The sequence below is a fragment of the Tamandua tetradactyla genome, chromosome 7 (genome assembly GCF_023851605.1).
Source record: "Tamandua tetradactyla isolate mTamTet1 chromosome 7, mTamTet1.pri, whole genome shotgun sequence".
NCBI lineage: Eukaryota > Metazoa > Chordata > Mammalia > Pilosa > Myrmecophagidae > Tamandua > Tamandua tetradactyla.
Window position 1 is genome coordinate 29538826 of NC_135333.1, and position 7132 is coordinate 29545957.

Here is a 7132-nt window from a genome sequence, read left to right on the forward strand (position 1 = left end):
CTCATTGACCAACACAATTTACCCAGATAATGTACCTTCTGCCCACTAGATGAAGCTACCTGTATTTCATCCTAAATTTGCATATGTATTTGTAATTATTTCTGGGTGGGCAGCATTCTCACACCTTCCCTCTCTCTGTCTCTGGGTCCTCTCTATGTCTGCAGCCCATCCCCTTCCAAGCCCTGTGTCTCTCCCTTCTAGAGATTTCTTGAAGCTGCCTCCTCTCATCCTCCACTGCCTTAGACCAGAAATGACTACTTCTCCCAGGAGGGGAGCCTGGTACTCTGCATCTCCTACATGCACTCTGACTCCATTGCATAAAGCCCCGTCTCTCAGTGCTGGGCAGGAGGTCCTCCATGCTGGACCTCTCCATTCACCCCTCTCCTCCTCTGCTTCCCTCTGTGACTGGCTGGGCCAGGGGTCTTCTCTGGGCGTCTGGCCCGGGGATTGCAGGAAGGATTGGTCTCCTGCCAGTGCCGCCCTGTGCAATATTAGACTAACATTCAACACCCGTGTCTCAACACATATTTCACAAGCTCATCCTAGGCACCAGGTCCTGGAGAAACAGTAGAGCTCAAAGCAGATTCTCAGCCTCCAGAGAGCTCGCATCCTGGTTGGACGACAGACAAGAAACGAGACAACAATCAACGCCCTGGTAATGCCAGGTGGTGAAAAGTGCCAGGAAGAATTAGCTGAGGCTGAAGGAAGAGAGCCTGGGGAGCGTGAGTGGAAATCAGCAAAGAACCTGGGCGATGCTGAAGTGAGGTGGGACTGGGCTCAGAGTGTTTTCAGGGACAGCGAGGAAGCTGGCGGGGTTTGAATGATGTGCACAAGACAGAGAAGGGCAGGGAGGGCCTCGCAGGCGCGAGAACCACTTTGGATTTATTCCAAGTATGAGCCGGAAAACCGCGAGACTTGAACTCAAGGGGCGCCCTCTGGCGGCCGTGTGAGGAATGACCGCAGTGGGCCAAGGGCACGAGAGGGAGCCCCGGGAGGCGATAGTGGAGCTAGTGAGAAGCGGCCGTGGGTATGTTCTGTAGAGCCGACAGGATTTGCTGGTGGATCTCAGTGGGGAATCAAGTGTGGTGCCCAGCTTTCGCTCTTGGCCGTGGATGGGAGGGAGAGGCCATTTATCTTGGCAGGGGGTGACCGAGGGGGAGGTGGGTTTGCAGGGCTGGGGAGTCGAGGCTTCACTCTGGACATTTTGGTTGAGTTGCCTGCTGGACATGGAGATGTCAAGTGTCAAGTGTGCAGCTGGACAGTGAAGTCTGGAACCCAGGGCAGGCTAGGGCCAAAGGCGCGGGGTGGGGGTGGGGGTTGTGCAAAGGTAGAAGGTATTTAAAACAGCAGTGAGAGGTCACCAGGGAGTGCATCGCGGGTTAAGTGTCGGGACCCAGCCTGGGGGCCTCCACCTTCCGTGGGGCCGCCTCTTTCTTTGCCTTGAGCTCCCTTCATTGCCAGTTGCACAAAGCAGACCCAGCAACTGGTGGGGGTGGGGTGGGGGAGGGGCGCTGGGCGGCTGGAAAGTCCTGTCTGTTACTGGGGGTTGCAAATATCTGGGGGCATATCTGGGACCCCTTAGAGTCTCTTGGCCTTACCCCCAGCCCTCAGCCCTCACCCAGCTCTGTTGCCCTTGCTTCAGCCCCCTGCCCAGCACCCCAATCTGCTCTCTCCCTCTCTCTCCCTCCACATGCCAAGCCAGCAGCACTCCCCAAGTTGCCCAAAGCACCCTCAATTCTTTCCTTCTTTGTCCTTCCAACCACACAGTCTCTGGTCCCCACCCTGAGACCTAGACCTCCCAACCCACCCTGTCTGAGGCTCTAAAAATCTACTGCACCCATCACCACTCCACTGAAATTGCTCTCTATAAGGTCACCTGCTACTTTCAGACTTCTAAATCCAAAGGTCACGTTTCATGCAGGAACTACAAGCCACCCCAGGTGCCTTATGCAGGAAGGGATTTAGCACAGGGCATTCGGCTTACAAAATAATTGGATGTACTCAGGGAGCACCCTCTGGGTGGGTCTCCTGGGATGACTCCCAGAACAGCACAGAAGCAACTTAGGGATGTGCTGCCAAGGCCAGTCCCAGAATGTGGAGAGACAGAGGCTACCCCGAGCTATTGCATTCAAGAACACCCAACTCTGGTTGCAACCCAGAGGCCAGGAAGCCACCATCACTGCTGTCCCTGTCTCTTGATCCTCAGGAAGCAGGTGCCTGGACACTATGACTCTGAGGCTGGACCCTGCCTCCCCTGCAGAGACAGCAGCTTCTCAACCCCCACAGCCTTGTTTTCCAGCAACAACCACCCAGAGTAGTAAAAAAACAGCTACCTTCCAAATCCCACCCCAGCCCAGCTAATTGGCAGAATCAATTTCACACCCAGAACCCTAGCGGCAGGAGGTTGGGGAAAAGGGGTGCTTTCAGCTTTCCAGCCTCTGTAGCACAGGGAAGCACAGCAGGGGGTGGGGGGAGAAAGGATGCTGAGTGAGTCAGTCCCTCGGGACCATCGCAGGACCCATTTTACCCAGCCTCTCTGCAGCATTGGCTGGTGGCCCCTCCCCACCCCCTTCAAAATATATTTTAAATATTCCTTTCTTTCGGATTGCTTTGCCCTCCTTTGACTTCCTCTGTGTTTGCTTAGACTTATACTGTACTGCAGGTAACAGGAACCCAGCAGCAGGAACTTGGAGGGACAGGGGTTTATTGACCCTATTCAACAAGGGATGGGGAAGAGGCAGCCCAGCGATGCCAGCAGGGGCCCAGCTCTCCCCCTGTCCTTTGCACTTGCCCTGAATCTCTACTTGTTGCCTTGTGGATGCAGGACGGTGACTGCAGCTCTTGGTCCCACATCCACAATCCAAGAAGCAAGGAAGGGGAAGGGAGAGAGGACCAAAACCTGCCTTCTCCTGATGAGAATTTCCTTTTATACAGGAAGGGACGCCCTCCCCAGGAACTTCCTCATTGGCCAGTAAGCGCTACATGGCTTTGTACCCTCGGCTGCAAAGGAGCCTGGGAAATAATTACTTAGCTTCTCAGCCTGTAGTCAAGGAAGGTGTTCTAGTTTGCTAGCTGCTGGAATGCCATACACCAGAAACAGAAGGGCTTTTAACAAGGGGAATTTAATAAGTTGCTAGTTTACGGTTCTAAGGCCAAGAGAATGTCCCAATTAAAACAAGTCTATAGAAATGTCCAATTTAAGGCACCCAGGGAAAGATACCTTGGTTCAAGAAGGCCGATGACGTTCAGGGTTTCTCTCTCAAGTGAGAAGGCACATGGCGAACACAGTCAGGGCTTCTCTCTCGGCTGGAAGGGCACGTGGCGAATACAGCGCCATCTGCTAGCTTTCTCTCCTGGCTTCTGGTTTCGTGAAGCTCCCCGGGAGGTGCTTTCCTTCTTCATCTCCAAAGGTCACTGGCTCGTGGACTCTCTGCTTCGTGGTACTGCAGCATTCTCTGCTCTCTCTGAATCTCTCATTCTCCTCTTTTATAGGACTTCAGAAACTAATCAAGACCCACTCAAATGGGTGGAGACATGTCATCCCCTAATCCAGTTTAACAACCATTCTTGACTAAATCACATCATCCAGGGAGATGATCTCATTACAGTTTCAAGCATACAGTATTGAATAGAGATTATTCTACCTTTATGAAATGGGATTTATATTAAAACATGGCTTTTCTTAGGGGGCATACTTCCTTTCAAATCAGCACAGAAGGAAAGCAGAAAAGGGATTGGGAACAGATGTCAAGAGAGCCAATTTTTTGCCACACGTGAAAAGGAAGCCAGAGGACTCATGTAACCAAGGTGTCCAGGGCTCCCTGGTGGGATCTAGGAATTCATGTGCTATCAGCCAGGCTCCATCTGTGTGCTCTCCATACCCCCACTCACTTTCTCCTGCTTTGTTTTCATTCTCAGGCTCCTGGTGGCACCAGCAGCTCCAGAGTTGCGTCATCCTCAAAGCCAAAAATCACAGCCTAAAAGAAATTTCACTTCCTAGTTATTTCCAGCCAAAGTCCCAGGATTGGATCTCTACTTAGGTCTCACGGCTGCTCTTGAACCATCCCTACAACCCTCTCCAGTGTCCGTCAGATTTCCCACCAAGAGTGGCTTCCTTTCTTATCATTGCCGACAGGATAAAGTAATAAATGTAGGGACAAGAAGTAAACCATGTATCTGGTTTTTTTTTAAGTTTATAGATGAATTGTACAGCAATGTGAAAATATAGTTCATCCTAATATGATTTACACATCTTTCCTAAAAAGGCCTTCCGTCATCCCAGGTAGAGTTGATTTTTTCCATCACAAGCTGCTTACAGCAGTAGCCTCTTCTCTTTCTTTTAAGTGATCTGAAAAGACCGCAGTTATTTAAATGGTGACTCTAGGAGCTGACTCAGCATTCCACGTGAAGCTGTGCCTCTCCAGGCTAGCACGCATCTGACAGTTTTTGTGGGCAAATACCATCCCCCTTCCTGCCTGAAAAATGAATAATTTTGTAACTGTTTTAAATAACAACAAAGAAACAAGTTGCAAAAATTGACCAGAGTGAAGGGGTAGTGACAAGGGGAGGAATAAATATTTGTATCAACTTGTACATAGTTTGCGCATTGGCATAACTACTCCGTCTGCAGTCGCATCGGGGATGCAGACAGCGTGTGTCTCCTCTTAGGAACAGGCTCCGGGAATAGAACCCAGGTTTCCAGCAGGGCAGGTGAGAGTTCTACCACTGAGCCACGGTTGCGTCACCCAGAGGAAGGTTTTGTTTTGGCTTTGTTTTTGGTTTTGGCATGAACATGCCTGAAAAATCAAACCTAGGTGTCCCGCATTTCAGATGAGAATACTAAGCTACCCTTGCAGTGCCCTCAAGTTTTTTTTTATAACTTTTTTATTATTAAATATAACATACATACAAAGAAAAGAAAGAAAAAGCAATGATTTTCAAAGTACACTTCAACAAGTAGTTATAGAATAGATTTCAGAGTTGGTTATGGGTTACCATTCCACTATTTCAGATTTTTCCTTCTAGCCACTCCAAAACACTGGAGAAGAATTTTTTTTTTCTTTTTTGTGAAGAATAACATATATACCAAAAAAAAAAGCAATAAATTTCAAAACACGCTGCAGCAATTAGTTGTAGAACAGATTTCAGAGTTTGGTTACGGGTTACATTTCCACAACCTTCAAGTTGTTTTAAACTCTTAGAATCAGTTCTTGGATGTAGATTGTTCAAAGACTTCCAGAGACATCTTGCTCGCCAGAAGCCCGACACCCACTGTTCTTGGCTTCTGGTATGATCTTGGCTTCCAAAGAAATAGAGATGAGTAGACAAAACGAGATGGGGAGAGGAGAAAAAGGTAACGATAACTAATAGCTGACATTTATTGAGTTCTTACTATATGAGAGATACTGTTCCAAGTGCTTTACATGTATTAATTCATCTAACTATCTGTTCTAGTTTGCTAGCTGCTGGAATGCAACACACCAAAGATGGATTGGTTTTAATAATAGGGGACTTATTTTGTTAGTTCTTCAGAGGAAAGGTAGCTAACTTTCCACTAAGGCTCTTTCTTACACAGGAAGGCACAGGGTGATCTCTGCTGGCCTTCTCTCCAGGCCTCTGGGTTCCAACAGCCTTCCCCGGGGTGATTTCTTTCTGCATCTCCAAAGGCCTGGGCTGAGCTGTGAGTGCTGAGATGAGGTACGCTGAGCTGCTTGGGCTGTGCTATGTTGCACTCTCTCATTTAAGCACCAGCCAATTAAGTCAAACATCATTCATTGCAGCAGGCATGCCTCCTAACCGACTGTAGATGTAATCAGCAACAGATGAGGTTCACATGCCATTGGCTCATGCCCACAGCAAAAGAACTAGGTGCCTTCATCTGGCCAAGTTAACAACTGAATCTAACTACCACACCCTCAGAAGAAATGCTAGTACCGGAAGCCAAGGTCTGATCCCAACAGTTTCCTTTCCCTTGTGCCTTATATCCAATTGCTCCATCTCCTCACCACTACCTTAGATTCCATCACCAACCTGAGTTCATGCAAGAGGCTGAACTACTTGCCTCCAATCTTGCCTCCCTCTAACTCGCAGATGACAGAGTAGTAACAGACTCTTCCAAAGTCAAACCATAGCTGTGACCATGTGGAAGAGTCAAATAAAGCCTTTAAAATTCAAAATAATAATAATAATAATAATAATAATAATAAGTGTAAGCAGTGTTTTGGCATCCGAACAGTCTGTCCCATTTATTTTTGAGGCTCATCACCCTCCATTCCCCCACTAATGTCACACAAATCCACTCACCAATACCCCGTGCTCCTGCCCCATGGGTGTACATAGAGGGCATTCACTCAGCCTCCACTCCTGCAGGTGGCACCTGTTGTTCCCACCCCCTCAAATGCCCTTCCCTCTTCTGCCTGACGAACTCCTCTTCTACCTCCCATACCCCATCCTCTGCGACCCCTTCCCTGGTTCTCTCCACCCAGAATCCAACCTTCTTGTTCCCATTCACTCCTGTTCTAACAACCCCTCATGTGCCAGTGGCATCATCTGTGGTTTGTCTGCCCCTTCTGCCGGGCTCCTCGGGGCAAGGCCAGGACTCCTCCCACCTGAGGCGGATGAGGTCTGCACCCGTGACTCAGACACAGTGGTTCTCAAATTCCTCTCACTCATAGTCTACGGGACTCTGGACAGGACATTTTACCCTCTTGGCCTCAGCTCCTTATCTGTCAAATGAGGGGAATCACATCCACTGAACGTCTGGGAAGAGTCAAGACCAGGAGAACAATAGATGTTTTCATTTTTAACAATATATCCGATGTATTCAAGTATAAATTAAATAAAGTGGGAGGTATGCGTATTGAATGGATGGTAAAGGCTTATGCCCAGGAAATAGGAAGCCAGAGTGCAGACTCAGGTCATCCGAGAACACAGACTCTTAACAACTACAGGATGTGGACAGATGGATGGGAGGGTGGGTGATGAAGAGATGGAGGGGGGATATGAAATGGAGATGTCTGAATGGTCACTGAGTCAATCGTTGGGAGGTTTCCATGCAAGACTTGCCCTGTCCTATGGTCCCGGCTGCAGCCCAAGCCTTTCCCACCTCCTCCCCCACCACCAAGGCTGGGAC

General features: G+C 49.0%; 1 long non-coding RNA gene across 1 annotated transcript; it reads left to right on the forward strand.

Moving 5' to 3' along the window:
- The first annotated feature begins 950 nt into the window (after positions 1-950).
- On the forward strand, positions 951-4168 carry LOC143689555 (uncharacterized). The gene is made up of 2 exons (XR_013178829.1): positions 951-1027; positions 3919-4168. It is a non-coding gene; the product is annotated as an uncharacterized LOC143689555 (long non-coding RNA).
- The last annotated feature ends 2964 nt before the right edge of the window (positions 4169-7132 follow it).